This window comes from Protopterus annectens, chromosome 7.part1 (assembly GCF_019279795.1).
Source record: "Protopterus annectens isolate FY-2018-M chromosome 7.part1, PAN1.0, whole genome shotgun sequence".
Lineage (NCBI taxonomy): Eukaryota > Metazoa > Chordata > Ceratodontiformes > Protopteridae > Protopterus > Protopterus annectens.
Window position 1 is genome coordinate 333842818 of NC_056740.1, and position 20810 is coordinate 333863627.

The following is a 20810-nucleotide window of genomic DNA, read 5'->3' on the forward strand; positions in this document are numbered from 1 at the left end:
TGTTTAAAAGTACAGTAGCTTCTCATGCAGTCTATTAAAACACAAACTCCTAGCTTTAAAGTAAGTTTCCTGAACAGGAAAGTGTTATCGAACAAAATAATTTTTTAAAATGGAAGTTTTTTTCCCCTAAAGGGAACTTATCTTCCCAGTAAAGGAACAGTACAAGCCAAGCGTTGATACTCGAAAGCCTCAGACCAGCATACTCTTTAGCAGCAGGAAAGTCCTGAGGGGCCTGGCACCCAAACCTGTCTTGGGTGGTTTTCGGTATGTGGAAGGTGCCCTGAAGCTTAGGAAGCTGTCTGCTTGTTATACCCTTGGCAGGATATAACTCATACAGCTAAGGCTACTGCAGCAGTGATCAATATGATGGACATCTCCATGTTTCACTTTTGCCCACTGCCCTTGAAGCCACCCCTTCATTACAGTAAAATAACTTCATTTGCATACTGCCACAATGCCACATTTCCAACAATAATGGAAAAAAGGTAGCAACTCCCCTAAAAAAAGTGTCACTAAGCAATGACACACTTTGTGCTGCATGGAAACTTCAGATCTTCTGACAATTGATCAGGATCTAAAACCTTTTCAAGCAGCAGTACATTTTCAGAAAAATGCATTAAGTCTAGTAAAAATTAATATGTGTACAAATCTGCACATAATCATAACAGCAAATGGGGGTGGGAAGAGTTCCACTGATTGGTGTACTAGCCAACCAATAATCTATTGTCTTCAGGCTGCTATTCCTTACAGCCCTGCTGGGTCCCATAACAATGGAATTTTTACTTCTAAAAGGTGGCAGAAAGAAAAAGTGATGTAATAGCCTGAAAGGCAATTTATTTGTTTGTTTGCTTATTTATTTATTTATACTTGTTTACTTGGGTAGTGCACTGATTAATATTGACCAATTTCAGTTCAAACCAGGTGAAATACAAAACATTTCACAAAGAAAAAATTACAGAAATGTAAGCAATAGCATAGCAGTTCAGGCTAATTACACAGAAAAAAAATATATATATATTCTAGTCAGCAAGCACAGTGCAATGTACAATATATACATTAGTTTCGAAAGTGGGTCAATTCTCAGTAAATCTTGACAAGAGAAGAGACTTGAAAAGGATATAGGTATAGTGTGTTAGGTGATGTGTCCTATGTTGAAGCAGGAACATTTGGCTTGGGTGGACAAGTCTTTTCTAAGCTGGATTCTGAATTTGTAAGTGCTGATTTTCTTTAGGTTGATGGGGAGAGCTTGTCAAAGGGTGGGTGTCTGAGAGGAAAAAGCATGTACAGTGCTGAGAAGTTTGGGTCTGGAGGTAATGAGAGGTGGTGTGGTTTGTGAGTAGTGTCTCAGGCTGCATGAGGAAGTTTCTTCATGAAGTCTAGCTGCAAGAAGATTAATTGTGTGGAGTTGAAGTACTTTCTATGATATACACACTCATATCTATCTATATATATATATATATATATATATATATATATATATATATATATATATATACACACATAACCAAATAGACATACAAATACAAACACACATACATATTACAGAGAACTACATATAAATATATGTATATATAAATACACATGCACACATGTACATATACACAAATACAGACATATAAGCATAAACAAAGGCACATATATACATACATAAATATAAGCACACACAAAAAACACCACATAAAGATGGGTGAGTGTCCAAGTAATACTCTTAATGCTGGAAAGCTATACTTGCACTGAACTAGGCTTCGTTATCTGATTATGTGTACATCCTGGTTATCCCCTGTCTAACCAGGTCAACTTCTGAGTAAGAGGACTGGCACACTGGATTCCTATACAGGAACTAGAGGCATTTTCTTGCTCCTAGACTGACTGAATTGGGTTATACACCTGTACTTTCAACAGAATCCTTTTCAAAATGAAGGCAATCCATCAGAACTCGGCAAACAAGGTGGATGACCCTCCTGCAGGTCACAGCAATGTCCAAGGTCTTTGTGAGACTATCTATGACTTACTCCAAGCTCCAAGTTTCGAAGGGAACTTATATAATGATAACACTATACTCCTGGACTCCTCAAAAATTGAACAGCTTGAAAAAAGGTAAGCACAACAGACACTATAGAGGCAAATGAAAAAACCTAAAGAACCTCCAACAGGAGGAAATATACCTAAGCAGAAATCTGTAAAATAAACTCATTCCCAGAGGACCTAGAGTTAAAAAAAGACCCATATGGAATAACGCGGATCATGATCTTAACAAGAAATGGTATAATATACTGGAAGAAACAGGGCTGAAACTAACTGAAATCTTACTGGAAACAACAAAAGGCAGCAAGCCAAACTGGAAGCATCCATTATGTAACACTAAAGGTAGACATTCATTTCAAAATGTTTTCACATCAGAAACACTGAAACTCATGAAAGCGAGGGTGGCCAAATGTGAGCAAAATATCAAAACCAGGAAACTTAGGAAGCTGGCAAGAGACAAAAATGACTGCAGTCACAAAAATCTAACAGACACAAGGAACAGTAGAATAGCAGTGCTTTGAGTGCTACTATGCCTACTCAAATTAAAAACCATGGCATATTTATTCTTTTTAGCAGTTTATTAAAGTTTTACAGACTTTTATCGTTGGTGGCATTTCTATTTTTGCACCTCCACAGTGCTTTGCTTTGTTTTTTAATAAAAATCTAACATAAACAGAGTGAATATCAACAGTCAATAACGTCTGCCTTTCCAACAGTCATAGCATCCAACACGATGCAGAATTTGGAGCCTCACAAACTAGCCCTAGTAGGAGTCGAACTGACACAAACTACCATCATTAGCTGAGTATCTCTTCCTCAGACACACAGGTAAACTTAGTACATGGCTTTTACAACCCACAGCAGGATTTTCCAATAGTCAGCAGAGCATCACCACCAGTCAAAACTCCACAGAATCAACGAATGAGGAGGACATCACAAGTACAGTTCCAACAGCAACCCCCCAAACCGTAGAACAACAAGAGAAAGACTCACAGAAGAACCCCCTGCACCAAGGACATAATGTCAGCCAGACAGGCAGCAAGGGAGTTCCAGCCTCCAGGATACAAACAGAAATGACAGCACACACCAGCTAGGACTGGACAAACCCTCCCCAAACATGTGCAAGAACAAAATCTGGAACCATTCCAGGACACCATTAACAGATACAGAAACCAAAGTACTAGAAACATAGCTTACCTTTATTTCACATAATAGAAACAACCTTGTAACTACAGTCATTGACCTTAAGCTGTTTTGTAGGAAACTGAACCTTAAAATATTTTTTCATGAGAGAGAAAAGAGAAACAAACAACTTGGAGAAGGCAGTGATCTAGAGACAGAACAGTAGGCAATGAAGAACAAATGGAGAAAACCCAGCACCTTCTGCTCCCGACTTCACCCTACCATCTGGTCATATGAAGAGCAATGTGCGAATGATATACATAGAATTCTAGCTAAACCTTACAAGAGTAAATTTTATAACCTCACACAAGAAGAACTGTCCACTCTAAAATGACTCAGCGAAGACATGACAAGAAGGATTATGAAAACAAAAAAGGGTGGTGGCATCTTCATTACAAACATTGAGAAATATAATCAGAGAACTGAAGAAATGCTAAGAAATTAGAATTTCTACAAGAGAGTACATATTATACAAGTCACAAAAGCTTACAAGGTCATCGACATCAGGCTTGCTATGCTCAACGCAGAAGGACTTCTAAACGATGATTTATTTAGTTTTCTGGCAGTCTCCCACCCTATGATACCACAAGTTTTTGGCATCCCAAATCAAAGAAAAAAATACAACTGGAGACTATACTTGTCATGATTGATGTGGAAGCCCTATACAATGTTCTTCCCAGACCTCTCAACTGTACCGAATTCCTCGGTTTTTACCAAGGTTTGGGGTCCAAATAATGGGGTGCCACGATTCCCGACTGGCACCCTTTCATTTCCGATTTATTCACAATTTTATTTTCATTTTTTTAACTTTACCGCTTTGTGTGCTGACGTCATCATGTGCGCGATGACGTCAGCACCACCAGCCTGTCGGAATGCTCCATGCATGTACGTAGCACATTCCTCGAAAGTCGTAACTCAAATCTCCGTGCTTCTTGCAAGTTGCAAATAAAATCCCTACACTCATCGACATCGCATAACACCTTTCCGGCTCTGGTAACTCCCGCTCGTAAAAGCATTTGAACCAGAGCAGGAAAGGTGTTATCGTCAATGTAGGGATTTATTACAACTTGCAAGAAGCTTGGAGATTTGAGTTACGATATACGAGGAATGTGGGGAGTTTATTAATGAAGAAGCTCGCTCACCTTTTATTTACAGGTAAGGTGTGTGTGTCTGGGAGAGAATCTGTTTTAACTTTTTCCTGCTATGTTGTGACATTTATTGAGAAGGGACCGGGTACCAAACAAACAAAAACACATCCAAAAGGTTATCTACTAATTTACCCACTTCATCACTAGTAAAATGCTGTTTAAATAACCATGCATGCTGATGAGCTACCAAAAGACGAAGGCATTGTCAATATCATAGCCACCCTGTAGACAGAGAGAAGCTAATTAAAAACGGGGAAATAATGTTGGCGCTGTACATGTTGCCTGTGACAGCATGACTGGAATGATGTGCACTGCTGTGTTTTCATTTATGGGAAAACCAGCATAAATTTGTTAAATGGGTAAAAAGGGAAGCAGCAACTATGGTAAGAGGTTTGGGAGAAGGAATACAAAGGCAGGATCAAGGAACTGGCTTTGATCACCTTTAGAGTTGGAAGAGGAAGGAAAACTGAGATGGACTCAGTCTGAACAGTATGAACAGAAAAGGAATAGGAGTCACAATTACCCAAATAAGGTCACCAACTTCAGACAGCAAGGGAAATCTGGTAGTGGAAAGTAACATGTTGATCTAATTCTAACATGTTGGCGGACTCTGTTTTCTAAAGCTATTTTCCCAGAATGCATTAGCCATATAGCCCATATGGTGCAAAGCAGATGGGTCCTCAAAACCATATTCCTAGCACAATCTAAAAAACTGGATATCTTTTATGCCTACATAGATATGGAATTCAAATTAACAAACTGTGTTGTGATGGAAGACTGTTAAATCAAGTATATGGCAGACGGAGGTAAAAGGGAAACATGCAAAGCATTTATCCCTAGGGAACGTACACATTCAATAAACTACAAAAAATGTACTCATCTCTGTAAGAGCACATCTGCTCTGCTATCTTCTGCAGGCTGATGAAATAACATTACTCTGTATCTTTACAGAAGTAGATATGAAGCTGTATTGTAAAACCTAAGATTTCTTCACTGCCATTAGACAAGTACAAGTTTCAATAGCTGCATGCAAAGCTAGTGAATATGATGAATTAGGCAGTGTTTTCCACAGCTGTTATCTAGATTTCTCTGTACATCAAGTGGCATCTGTATGGTGAAATAAAACATTTGAAGTATATTTTTGCAGCACAATCTCTCCCATGATGAGACACTGTGACACAAAAAAAGAAGTTATGTACTCACGTGTGGGTGTGTGTTTAAGTCAGCTGTGCTTCTAGTCCAGGGCAGGAATAGTTTTGCTATGAATTTAAGTCCGAGGCCAAAAGAAATGTGTAATTTTGTATTTTATTTGTAATTTAATTAAGCTGCTGGGGTTGGTCCAATGTATGTGTTTTTTATCTGCTAGCCTGTGCTGCAAGTCCGGGAACCAGTACAGCAGATAAAATAAAATCGGACTTTCATGCACACAGTTCTGGGCGGGAACTGTTTGTATGAAAGCCCAATTTTTATTTTATCTGCTGTGCAAGTGTATCTTATCTGCTTTTGCTGTCTGAGAGAAGTTAGAAAACTTTTTGCTGAGAAAGTAAGAACTGTGTGCATTTTAATTTACAATTAATACACAACACACAGCTTGCTTAATCTGCTGCTGTCTGTTCAAACAAGCATGTTATTTTACAATTTAATTAAACTGTGTATATTATTTGCTGGCTGCTGTTCAAGTCAGCTGTGCTGTTAGACCAAGAATATTTTTGCTGTGAAATTAAGGCCGGAGCCGAAAGAACTTTGTATTTTATTTGCAATTTAAGCAAGCTTCTGGGGGCTGGGCCAATGAGTGTATTTTTTTATCTGCTGTGATTCAAGTACAAGAACTGTGTTTATGAAAGTGCATTCAATGGTTCAAGCAATTAGCCAATTGTATCTATTTGTCTTACATAAGAAAGAGCTGTGTTTAATGCCCGATTTTTATCTGCATTTATTTTTAAGCATGAAAGAACTATCTGCTGCTGGGCCAAAGTGTTGTGTACTTTACACCTTACATTTTAAGCAAGGTCAGTCTGTTCAAGCCATTAGTCAATTCTTTGTAAGGTTCGCTCTGTTCAAGCCATTAGCCAATTGCAATTAAGCAGTCTGCAAGGTCTGTTCAAGCTGTGTTATCTGCATTTTATAAGGTCTGTTCATGGTCTGTCTGTCTGTCTCTCTCTCTCTGTCTGGAATGTTTGGCTCATACATACTTTTGGTCTGTTCCTCTTAAAATTATTATTTTCTGGCAAATCCAGTGAGAACTGAATTCACTAAATAATCATAGCCATTTAAGTTTGTCTTTCTGTCTGTCAGGAAATGCATGGTTGGTAACACAAAACATTTTATAGTAGCAACTTTTCTAAGATCATACAAGCAATGCTTATGTGTCCCTGGTTTTGGGCTTGTGTCCCCTTCCCAATAAATTTTGGCTATTTACAGATTTCTTATGCTGCATAGGTCTTCAGGGGGAGAGAAGTGTAATGCTGCTTATGGTGTGTTTGTGTTGTCAGTAGTATGACAGAATACTTGTTTTTGATATAGAAGGCTGTGGGTTCTACTCCCACAGCATGTAGATAGATTGCTGACACTGTATTCTGTTGTACTTTGCAGCCTTGAAAATGTCCTCTTTGGCGGAGATACCTAGTAATTATGAACCTGTTATCAGTTTGCCATCCATTCCCTGTTGTAATATTACTAGCTTAGCATTTTTTTTATGCAACATATGCAATTTATATCTCAAGGGCAACAGGCACTTTATTTGTAGATGAAACAATGAAGAATTAAGTTGTTTGCTTGCAGCAACCTCTTCATTAGTTATATATCTTCTTAATGTGGAATTATGTGATTTTTACTTCTAAAATGCGCTGTAACAAGTGTGCTGTATTATACGAGGAATATAACTTAATACTGTCAGGAAGGTGTATCAAAGTACACATGTATGTTTTGTGTGCAAGGGGGCCTATGATTTAAAAACACCCCAAAGCTAGTCTTTATCCACCACTGGCCAGATGCATTTTCTTTGAATGTGGGTATCAATGCTGTTTCAATGAATGTGAGTTTCGGCAGAGAAGTTAATGCCAAGTCTATTTTCATTGTGAGACTGTATTGCTTTGTTTAGCAGAGGTCGAATAGTGTTTATGCTATAAAATATAAAATAAAAATTTTAAATGAATCCAAATAAACATTGTAGAAGTAAAGCAGTATGCACATTATAGTGTTTATGGTAAATAGGGCAAAATAACCAGGTAATGAGACATTGGAATGGCTGCAGGGGGGCTCTGATGCCATATTTTAGTTCTGTTCAGTTTGCGTTTGTTTATCCCACAATTCCATTGGATTGGGTGGGGTTACATAATTATGTATGCAAAGTATATGTTAATCAGCGTACAGATTTGTACCTATTTTTCATGGTCCTTGTCCAGATTTTTGATGTTTCCAGGTTGAGAGGTATGGTTCTTCCCCATAACTACTGTATTGATGCTGTGAAAGAATACATGGGCTCAAGGACCAACACCACCCAAATAGAAATTAAAGCTACTGAGAATATGCTGGACATCATACTCACCAATAACTAAAGTAATCCAAGCAGGTTAGGCTGTTTCCAGTCGAAAATCTTTTATTAAGTACACAGACAAGCGATTCAAGTAAAACAAAAATAGAATAATAGTTTCCTCAGAAGCTTTCTAGCTACTGTACATATATATATATATATATATATATATATATATATATATATATATATATATACTTTTTATCAGGCAAGGGAGTGTTTTATTGTGCTGTAAAACAAAGTGTTATTGATATAAATGTTAAATTCACATCCCTTCCCCCATCAGTGTGACTTTCAAGCTGGTCTTGCCCTACTTAGTCGCTGTTAAAATAACAATATAAACCTTTATGTACTTTAAATAAAATTAATAATGATGTGGTACCTCTTATTTAACCAGATTATTAAATCTGTGATTTTATCCAACATAATATACTACATGGCTGGAAATATATAAACCTTACACCATTTGACAATCTAAATATATACATATATATATATATATATATATATATATATATATATATATATATATATATATATATATATATATATATATATATATATATATATATATATGTATATATATATATGGGTCCCCTTCAGTAGATCGAACTTTTAAATGTTCGAAGACGATATGGCAGAGACCAAAACATCAAACATTTAACATTCGGACTGAATGGAGATCCGAGTACAGTGTAGAACAGGAAGATTTACTTTTTCCGCAATGTAGTGTGATCTCGGAGTTGGTATATTTAAGTAGCGGGGGGGGCACAGGGGAGCTTGCCCCCTTTTATGAATGTTTAGATTTGTTTTTTTTTTTCTTTTTTTATGTTTTCTTCAGTTTTCGAACTTTTACATTTTCGATTTTATGGTCTCGGCCATATCATCTTCGAAAATTTAAAAGTTCGATATACTGAAGTAGATCTATATATATATATATATATATATATATATATATATATATATATATACCTAAAGAACTTGAATGGCAGATTTGACTTAAAGCTTATTGGAAACCTGGACTAAATCAAATATGTTCGATTAAGAGCATACTCGAGTTAAAGAAACTGCACCATAATAACTTTTAGTGATGGCAACACGTTTTTTTTTTTTTTGCTCTCTCTTTCTCATGGCTATGTATGATGATTTTTATTTTCATTTTTATCTTTAGTACTAGATGTTTCACTTTGTATATATACATTTTTATTTATATGTAGTCTGTTAGTCTTTTGAGTTTTATTTATTTATTTCCATTGTAATGCTTTTAATTATCTGACGATTATTTTAATGTCAGTTTGAAGTGTTTATATTTTGATAGGTATAATCAGGAATATGAACTGCCACATTAATACATGTAAGTAATAAGAGCTCTGAAGAAGCCCTTTACTTTTTTAACAGATATGCGTGAAAATACTTTTCATTAATACGTTTTTGGTTAGCACAAGATGAGGCACACAATTTCACTTTACACAACTTCCTTTATGTATTACTTGGGACACTCACCCATCTTTATGTGGTGTTTTTTTGTGTGTGCATATATTTATGCATGTATCTATGTGCCTTTGTTTATGTTTATGTGTTTATATTTGTGTATGTGTACATGTATGCATATGCATTTATGTATATATATGTACATTTAGTTCTCTGTATGTGTGTATATGCATTCATGTTTGCATTTTTGTGTGTATTTGGTTGTTTATGTGTATAAATATATTTATATGAGTGTGTATGTAAGTATGCATGTATATATGTATATATTGTATATATCTATATATGTATGTGCATGTAAATTTATATATTTGTATATATATATATATATATATATATATATATATATATATATATAAGCTTGCATGCATATATGTATGTATGTGTATTTATTTAGGTATACACGTGTGTGTGTGTGTGTGTGTGTGTGTGTGTGTGTGTGTGTGTGTGTGTGTGTGTGTCTGTGTGTATACATATATATATATATATATATATATATATATATATGTTCATAGGTTCATAGGTAGGTACTAGGCTATTGGCCCTAGGGCCTATATAAGCTTAGTCAAAGGTACCCTGGCTTTCGCCACCCAAGAAAATTATTTTCCTGTGCCACTGTCGAGCAGAGCCACAGAAGTGATCCCCGGGGTGAATTTCCTATCTCCCATCCAACCATCAAGATTTTTCTTGAACAGTGCTAATGAGGAGCTTTGTTTAATATAGATAAGTCGTTTGTTCCAGAGTATGGGAAGTCTCAGGAATCTATCCCTCCAGCCTGTTCTGTTTATTGTGGTGACGAGGTTTAGGTCCCTAGAGCGTGTAGCTCATAGGGATTGGGATTTCTTTAAGTGGAGCACGTCTAAAAGCTCAGGGTTTGACATAACTTTGTGTGTTAGGCAGAGATCGCCTCTGAATAGGCGATATGCAACGGAGTAAAGCTGCAGTTTTTTGAGATGGTCTGCATAGGGCATCTCTTTGAGGCCAGTAATCCTCTTTGTGAGGTATTTCTGTGGCCTTTCCAGTTGTTGTAGATGTCTTGTGAGGTACATACCAAAAGGGGCATTGTACTCTATAATGGGTCTAATGAGTGACGAGTAGAGGGGAACAATGACCTCTTTTTTCCTGGATGAGAAACCTTTTGTGATGAGGTGTGCCACATAGAAGGATTTTCTGACTGGTGTGGAGATGTGATTATCAAAGGAGAGACTACTGTCCACCTGTGTCCCAAGGTCTCTTATCACACTTTCGGTGTTAAGTAGACTATCACCTATGTGGTAGTTCATGGGTACAGAGTTTTTACCAAAGGGGATGACAATGCACTTTTTGGCAATGAGCTTGAGGCCATGGCTTTGACACCAGGCATCTGTCTCAGCAAGGCCCTTTTGTAGGATGTCCACATCGTTAGGAGTTTTGATTATGGCTCCTAGTTTGCAGTCATCTGCGAACCGTTAATAAAGACCTTCTGTGTTGGCCTGTACTTCAGAGAAGTAGATACCAAACAGGAGAGGACCCAGGACTGAACCCTGTGGTACTCCACTTGTCACTGGTCTGAAGCTGGATTTGGAGTCTGCTACTTTCACAGTGTGGGTTCTGTCAGTGAGCCGGTTGGCAACCCATCTTGTGACATAGGGATTCATACCTAGTTTAGTGAGTTTATCTATAATTCCAGAGTGGGGGATGGTGTCAAAAGCCTTGGCAAGATCTAGATAGGCTGTGTGAACCAACTTGCCCTCATCTACGGCTTTGGTGACTGCTTCAAAGAAGTCTATCAGGTTTAGGAGACATGATCTGCCTTTTAAAAACCTGAACTGGGTGGGGTCCTGAGTTTGGAGATTACCAATGTCACTGTTTATAAGTTCCATGATGATACCTCCATAGCCTTGAGGACCAGGGTCGTTAGGCTAATGGGGCGGTAGTTTCTAGGGTCTGTGGTGACCCCCCCTTTGTGGAGTGGGATAACTGTCGCTGTGCGCCATTCAGTGGGCACATAGACTGAGGTGAGGCATGATTGAACATGGTACTTAGGTGGGGTGCCAGTTCGTTCTGTAGTTCATGTAGAACACAGCCTGGGATGTCGTCAGGTCCCATTGATGCTGTGTTCTTGGCCTTGAATATTGTGTTTTTTACCTGTGCAGCCGTGATTACAGGAACTTTGCATTCTTCTGGTATAGAGATGGGCCCTTTAGGGGATGACAGAGGGGTAAAGTTAGCATTGAACCTATCTTCCAGGATGTTGGCAATATCCGTTGGTTCTGTATATTTAGTGCCATTGTGCTGTAACTCAGAGCAGATCTGAGTGTTGCCATTGAGATTCTTGACATAGCTATAGAATGCTTTGTGGTTGTCTTTAGAGTCAGTGGCGATTTTGTTTTCATAACTAGCTTTGGAGGATTTTATGAGGGATCTCAGCTTCTTACTGAAGCTGACCAGGGAGTTTCTCCAGTCATGGGATTTTGCTCTTTTTTGCAACAGTTTCTTTCTTCTGTTGTAGAGTTTGTTTATGGCAGGGGACCACCAGATTGGCTTCCTTTTTTTGGAGGATAGCATCTTGGTTCTGTTAGGGATTGCACGATCCATGCACTCATGTAAGTGCTTATAAAGTGCATTTGTGTAGGATTCAGCAGTCATACCTCTATTGTCCGTCAGCATGGGTGTCGTGAAGTTTGACACTTCTGTCTTAAGAAGCGTGAAGTTGGCTTTGGAGAAATTTTTTACTGTGGTTTCCCTAATGGGGGGTGGGGAAGGGATGTGGATGTCTAGGGTGATTAGCTTATGGTCGGATCTTACCAACGAGGAATTGACCTCTGCTGTGGAGCACCGGTTGCCCATGTTGGTAATAACCAGGTCTAGGATATTGCTGCCCCTGGTGGGCGGTGTGGATAAGTTGATCCATGGCACTGGAATTTATGAATTTCAAAAAATGTTGAGCACAAGAGTTGGTACATGAGTAGTTTTCCCAGTTAAGGGTAGGGTAGTTGAAATCACCCATTATTAGGGTGTTAGGTTGTACCCTGATATTTTCCAGTGTATTAAGAAATGAGGAGTGGGAATTTTGGGGCATGGTGGGGGAACTGTAGCAAGCTACAATTTGGATTGCAGTCTTGCCCAGAGTTAGTTGCACTTGGATAATCTCGGATGCATTATGCTGAGCAACTAGCCCGGAGGTGTGGATATCTTTAATGAATATGGACACGCCTCTGCCTTTAGTGTTTCAGTCCAGGTTAGGTGGCTGAAAGGTGTGGTATGAATTATAGCCTGGTAATGAAGAGGTACTCTCTGGAGCCTTGAACCAGGTCTCTGTCACTGCACAGATGTCGATGTTCTCCATTTTAGGGAGTGCCTCGAGAGAGTGCATTTTGAGGTTTAGACTTCTAGCATTGAGTAGCAATACCCTCAGATTCTTCTTGCCTGTACCTGTTAGGGTGGTGAATTTATCATTTGAACCTTGCCTAAAAAAGGCACTATAGGGGTGGCTAGAGCCTTAGCCAGTATTTATATATATATTTAAATATATATATATATATATATATATATATATATATATATATATATATATACATGAAGCTACTTTCTAATCTTGAAAGACCATAATTGCAAATTTCACTTCGTCAAGACAAAAATGTCGAGAATGCTGTTCATCGAAAGTTCAGAATAGCGAATCTTAGAATGCCGAACCTGTAGTAGTATTGGTGTGGTGTTGCTGTGAATTGTATACTGTTCCTTTAAAATGTAGTGGTTTGTGGGACATAGATATGGCAGCCGATATGTGGTTATGTACGGAAGCCTAAGGTAGGTGTTTAGTGTGTAAGGCTTTGGAAGAGAAATGTTTTATATTTTAAGTTGTTGGGCAGTTTGATGAGTAGATTGCAATAGGTAATTGACAGTATGTGTGTGTTAGTTTCGCAAATGGTGATTTTTGTAGTGGTATCATGTGTGTGTTTCTTGCATGTATGGTTTTAAAAGTGTGTAATGGAAGTATGGGGTGGATAAAATTAGATTTGTAGTTTTCTTCATTGGAATGCAACCTCGGAGTTGATATATATAATTAGTGGGGGGTGGCGGGGCACATCCCCCCACATGGCGTGTGCAGGGTGGCTTGACCCCTGCTTAAATGTATATTAATAGGTTGTTGTTGGTGTGGTTTTTCATGGTTGAGGGAGGAAGGCTGTGTTTGTCTTTTGGTTTTCGATGTTTTGAAAGTCTGTGTTTTGGAGTTTCGAGTTATTGTGTTTTAGACATTTTCGTCTCGGTTTTCTGAAATTCAGGATTGTAGCATTTCAAGATTTGAAAGTGTATATATATATATATATATATATATATATATATATATATATATATATATATATATATATATATAGATAGATAGATATGCAAACATACATAGATATTTGTGTTTTTGTGTTTAAGTTTTTGCACATGTAGTTAATACATTTTTTTAATTTGGCTTGACTCTGTCCTTTTGTATGGCCCATCTCTGACCCTTATAATTTTCCCTCCCCTGTGTGCTCTGAGACTGGTCATTTTCACACACACACACACACACACACACACACACACACACACACACACACACACACACACACACACACTTTTTTTTTTCCTTAAATACTTCCAAGACTCACACACAATTTTTAAGTTTTAATTACACCTCTGCCCTTAGCAGCATAATTTTTTTTGAGTTCCGATAACCACTGTACTCCTCCCACTCCCATCGGTGTGATTATTATTTCCTATAGTGACATAACATAAATACAGGACTAGATGTTTACATTGTTGTTTGTCACTATACACATCGCACTGACTAACAGATACATAGTGGTGTTGTACTTAGAGTATATGGTGCAGCAGTAGCGTTGTCACCTCACAGCAAGAGGTTCTCCCATTCGATTCTCGGCTGGAGTGCCTTCTGTGTGGAGTCTGCATGTCCTCCCCATGGTCAAGTGACGTTCGAAAGACATGCGTGAATGGGCGTGCCTTCGTTGAAGTTTGGGCATCGAGCTGGCACATCGCCACCATAAAAATCTACTGCCAATAATTAGCAGACCGGAGTTCTGGTGTGGTGACCCCTAATTGGGAAAAAAAGTATACAGCACCAATCGCAATAAAAATCCAAATTAAGTATGTACCAGTGTTGCAATCACTGTCACTTAATGTGATCTGTTTATGTGCTCTTGCATTATTGCCTTCATTGGAATTTACATTTTTATGGTAAATTGAAAAGTATATATTACTTTATTTTAGTTATTTATTTTGCATTTGGTTACCAGGAAAGTCCGACTGGACACAAGTCCTTTTTCAGCGGAGGCTCGGGGAGAAATGCGCCACATATAACACAGATTAATAAAGTACAATTTACAGGTATAGAAACATAACACTATACATTTACCATCAAATCAGATTAGGATAAAAATACTTTAAGATGCACAACAACTATGATTCAGGTGATGTCAGAAACACTATGTTAAAAGTGTTTTTATTCCTGTTTTTGCTTTAACTATAAATATATATACATTATATATATATATATATATATATATATATATATATATATATATATATATATATATACATGGAGCTACTTTCTAATCTTGAAAGACCATAATTGCAAATTTCACTTTGTCAAGACAAAAATGTCGAGAATGCTGTTCATCGAAAGTTCAGAATAACGAATATTAGAATGCCGAACCTGTAGTAGTATTGGTGTGGTGTTGCTGTGAATTGTATACTGTTCCTTTAAAATGTAGTGGTTTGTGGGACATAGATATGGCAGCCAATGTGTGGTTATGTACAGAAGCTTAAGGTAGTTGTTTTAGTGTGTAAGGCTTTGGAAGAGAAATGTTTTATATTTTAAGTTGTTGGGCAGTTTGATGAGTAGATTGCAATAGGTAATTGACAGTATGTGTGTGCTAGTTTCGCAAATGGTGATTATTGTTGTGGTATCGTGTGTGTGTGTTTCTTGCATGTATGGTTTTGAAAGTGTGTAATGGAAGTATGGGGTGCATAACAGTAGATTTGTAGTTTTCTTCATGGGAGTGCAACCTCGGAGTTGATATATATAATTAGTGGGGGGTGGCGGGGCAAATCCCCCCACATGGGGTGCAGGGTGGATTGACCCCTGCTTAAATGTATATTAATAGATTGTTGTTGGTGTGGTTTTTCATGGTTGAGGGAGGAAGGCTGTGTTTGTCTTTTGGTTTTCGATGTTTTGAAAGTCTGTGTTTTGGTGTTTCGAGTTATTGTGTTTTAGACATTTTCGTCTCGGTTTTCTGAAATTCAGGATTGTAGCATTTCAAGATTTGAAAGTGTATATATATATATATGTTTTTGTGTTTAAGTTTTTGCACATGTAGTTAATACATTTTTTTAATTTGGCTTGACTCTGTCCTTTTGTATGGCCCATCTCTGACCCTTACCATTTTCCCTCCCCTGTGTGCTCTGAGACTGGTCATTTTCACACACACACACACACACACACACACACACACACACACACACACACACACACACACACACACACACTTTTTTTTTCCCTTAAATACTTCCAAGACTCACACACAATTTTTAAGTTTTAATTACACCTCTGCCCTTAGCAGCATCATTTTTTTAAGTTCCGATAACCACTGTACTCCTCCCACTGCCATCTGTTTGATTATTATTTCCTATAGTGACATAACATAAATACAGGACTAGATGTTTACATTGTTTTTTGTCACTATACACATCACATTGACTAACAGATACATAGTGGTTTTGTACTTAGAGTATATGGTGCAGCAGTAGCATTGTCGCCTCACAGCAAGAGGTTCTCCCGTTCGATTCTTGGCTGGAGCACCTTCTGTGTGGAGTCTTCATGTCCTCCCCGTGGTCAAGTGACGTTCGAAAGACATGCGTGAATGGGCGTGCCTTCGTTGAAGGTTGAGCGTTGAGCTGGCACCTCGGCACCGTAAAAATCTACTGCCAATCATTAGCAGACCGGAGTTCCACTGTGGCGACCCCTAATTGGGAGAAGCCGAAGGAAGAACAAAAAAAAGTATACAACACCAATCGCAATAAAAATCCAAATTAAGTATGTACCAGTGTTGCAATCACTGTCACTTAATGTGATCTGTTTATGTGCTCTTGCATTATTGCCTTCATTGGAATTTACATTTTTATGGTAAATTGAAAAGTATATATTACTTTATTTTATTTATTTATTTTGCATTTGGTTACCAGGAAAGTCCGACTGGACACAAGTCCTTTTTCAGCGGCGGCTCGGGGGGAAACGTGTCACATATAACACAGATTAATAAAGTACAATTTACAGGTATAGAAACATAACACTATACATTTAACATTAAATCAGATTGGGATAATAATACTTTAAGATGCACAACAACTATGATTCAGGTGGTATAAGAAACACTGTGTTAAAAGTGTTTTTATTCCTGTTTTTGCTTTAATTATATAAAAAAAAAAATCTAATCCCTCTACACGTTTCCCGCCTTTCTCGAACTAGTAAAGTCCAGATTTCAGATTTTGCTGAATTCTGGGCTGTTTGTAAGTTCCTGTGTTGCCCAGACCTTTCTAAGATAGACGGAAGGTTCTCGGTTCATCGGTGAGAGTGGTGAGTTTGGAACAGCCTATCTGTCGCTGGAGAAGTGGTTTCAACTCAGAAACTGTAGTTTTATTGGCCAGTTTGGGCTATTTCGATCCCTTTCATCTTTCTGTTTAAAAACCCATGCTTGCGCGGTTTTTGCACTTGTATTACCTCAGTAAGAGCATGCCTGGGTGTCCTGCAGAGTCCTACAGCAGCAGAGAGAGAGAAAAGGAGACTTTGAGTAGATTAAGTACCTCTATTTTGCTTTTTATTGCTTATTTTCACTAGCCGCATTATCCCGACTTTTTTTATTAACTTTGCTACTTATTTGAACTGTTTTTGAATTCTTATACTGTTTGCACTTTAAGTTATCGTTTTAAGTGTTTTTCACCTGTTTAACTGTAAAGGGCTACACACTCAAGTGCAATAGCCTGTTTTCTGTGTTAAAGGTGTTTTTATTACTGTTTTTGCTTAACTTTAAAAAAAAAATCCAATCCCTCTACTCGTTTCCCACCTTTCTAGAACTAGTAAAGTCTGGTTTTCAGATTTTTCTGAATTCTGGGCTGTTTGTCAGTTCATGTGTTGCCCAGACCATTCTAAGATAGAGGGAAACTTCTCTGTTCATCAGTGAGAGTGGTGAGCTTTGGAACAGCCTATCTGTCGCTGGAGGAGTGGTTTCAGCTCAGAAACTGTAGTTTTATTGGCCATTTTGGGCTATTTCTATCCCTTTCATCTTTCTGTTTAAAAACCTGTGTTTTTACAGTTTTACGCACCGTGCAGCAGCGTTTAACTAGGGTTAAAGTATTCCCAGTGCCAGAAAGTCTACTCTTCAAATTTTCCATTAGAACTCAATAGTTTTCTTGTTTTAGCACTCAAAACTGCATCCTTGTACTCAGCACTTGTTCAAGACTCACTGCAAGCACTATATAAACTACAAATTACTACAACACTTGTCAGGAGGAAAACAAAAAGTTTTTAGTACTTAAATTAAAAATGCACCTATCTAGGCATGTCTAAGGCTCAGCTGCTGGTGTTTTCTCCTGTCCACCAGATGAATCTGGGCATATTGGGGCAAATGTAGCAATTGCCTCATGTACACTGACAACCTTCTCCTCCTACCACCCAACACTACAACCTGTGAGAGATGCACTTATATAACCAAACTGAAAGCCAAGCTCTCTCCAGGCAATACTGGACTAGACAGTCAACAGGAGAAGGTAAACACCTGCACCACACCATACTCAACACATAGTCCATCAATTCGTACACCACCTAAACCCACACATAGTGACACAAAACACACGCCTACATTCGCGGATGCTCCCAATAAAAATATGTGCAAACAACAGAGACCTCCAAAACAGAAATGCAATCAACCACCACCCCCCACTACCCAAATGACACATAGATCACAAAATCAGTGTGCCACTCAACCTCACCCCTTAAGGCAAAACAATGTACCCAACACACATGTCATAGGTGACTCTATAGTCAGGCACACTGATGTCCCACTCAGCAGACTAAACAAGGAGAAAGTTACTGTCAGATGCCTGTTGGGTGCCAGGATCTGCCACATAATGCATCCACTCAGGTCACTCCACAGCAAATACAAATATGACTCTGTCATTGTCCATGTTGGTTTGAATGACCTGAGACACACCTTCCTGGACTACATGAAAAGAGATATGGAGGAGCTCTCGGATCATGTAGCCCAGGCAGGTATGACCCTAGCCCTGAGTAGCATCCCGCCATCACACAGAATGATACCACAGTTCAAGGACAAAATGATTGACTTCAACAATTGGCTAAGTTTCTGGTGTCATTCAAAGTGGATCCAATATCTGTCTGCCTGGGATGACATGATAGACAGACCATGATGCTTTGCCAGAGATGGCCTGCATCTGTCACCCCTGGGATTCCGGATACTGGCTAAGGCTCTTGCCACCCCTATAGTGCCTTTTTTAGGCAAGGTTCAAATGACAAAACCACCACTGTAGCAGGTATAAGCAAGCAAAAACTGAGGATAATGCTACTCAGTACTAGAAGTCTAAACCTCAAAATGCACTCTCTCGAAGCACTCCTTAAAATGGAGAACATCGACATCTGTGCAGTAACACAGACCTGGTTCAAGGTACCAGAGAGCACCCCTGCATCACAAAGCTATAACTCATGCCACACCTTTCAGCTATCTAACCTGGACTTAAACACCAAAGGAGGAGGAGTGTCCATATTCATTAAGGATGTCCACACCTCCAGGCTAGTTGCTCAACATAATGTATCTGAAATTATCCAAGTGCAACTAACACTGGGCAAGACTGCAATCCAGGTTGTAGCTTGCTACAGATCACCCGCCATGCCCCAGGCTGCCCACTCCACTTTCCTTGACATACTGGATAATATTAAGGTACAGCCGAATACCCTAACAATGGGTGATTTCAACCACCCCACCATCAACTGGGAAAACTACTCATGTACTAACTCATTAGCTCAACGCTTTCTGGAATTCATAAATTCCAGTGCCCTGGATCAGCTTGTCCATACCTCTACCAGGGGCAGCAATATCCTGGACATGGTCATTACCAACATGGGTAACCGATGTTCCATGCCAGAGGCCAACTCCTCACTGGTCAGATCTGACCATAAGCTAATCACCCTAGACATCAATTTTCCACCTCCACCCCCCATTAAGGAAACCACCATAAAAAACTTCTCCAAAGCCAACTTTACGCTTCTCTAAGACAGAAGTGGCAAACTTCACTACACCTGTGCAGACAGATAATAGAGGTATGACTGCTGAATCCTATACACTTGCACAGTATAAACACATACACCAGTGCATGGACCGTGCCATCCCCAACAGAACCAAGATGCTATCCTCCATAAAAAAAAAGCCAATCTGGTGGTCTCCTGCCATAAATAAACTCTACAACAGAAGGAAGAAGCTGTTACAGAAAAAAAGTAAAATCCTCTGATTGCAAGAACTCCCTGGTTAGCCTTAGTAAGAAGCTGAGATCCCTCAAAAAAATCCTCCAAAGCTAGCTAAAAAAGTAAAATTGCCACTGATTCTAAAGACAACCACAAAGTATTCTACAGCTATGTCAAGAATCCCAATGGCAACACTCAGATCTCCTCCAAGCTACAGAACAACGGCATTAAATACACAGAACCAACTGATATTGCCAACATCCTGGCATCCTGGCAGGTTCAGTGCAAACTTTACCCCCCCCACCCCCAAAGGGCCCATCCCCATACTGGAAGAATGCATAGCCCCTGTAATCACAGATGCACAAGTTAAGACCGCACTCTCCAAGCCAAAAACACAGCATCCATGGGACCAGACACCATCCCAGGCTGCTCTTAGCCTCACTTCAGGCTTTGCGCCTACTGAATGGTGCACAGTGACAATTATCCCACTCCACAAAGGGGGCGCCACCATGGACCCTGGGAACTACCACCCCGTTGGCCTGATGAGCCTGGTCTGCAAGGCCATGGAACGTATCATCATGGACCTTATAAACAAAGACATAGGTAACCTGTAAATGCTGGACCCCACTCAGTTCGGGTTTGTAAAAGGTAGATCAAGTCTCCTAAATCTGATTGACTTCCTTGAAGCAGTCACCAGAGCTGTGGACGAGGGTATTGTGCTGTACAGAGCCTATCTTGACCTTGCTAAGGCTTTTGACTCCATCCCCCACTCTGGAATTATAGATAAACTCACTAGACTGGGCATAAATCCCTATGTCACAAGATGGGTGGTCAACTGGCTCACTGACAGAACCCACACAGTGAAAGTAGCCAACTCCAAATCCGACTTCAAACCAGGGTTCAGTCCTGAACCTCTTCTGTTCGGCATCTA

The 20810-nt window shown here is 38.9% G+C and overlaps 1 protein-coding gene across 1 annotated transcript in view; it reads right to left on the bottom strand.

The window, feature by feature from the left end:
- The window catches only part of P4HTM (prolyl 4-hydroxylase, transmembrane), a 1188260-nt gene that overhangs the window by 851956 nt on the left and 315494 nt on the right, over positions 1-20810 (bottom strand). The window lies entirely within an intron of this gene.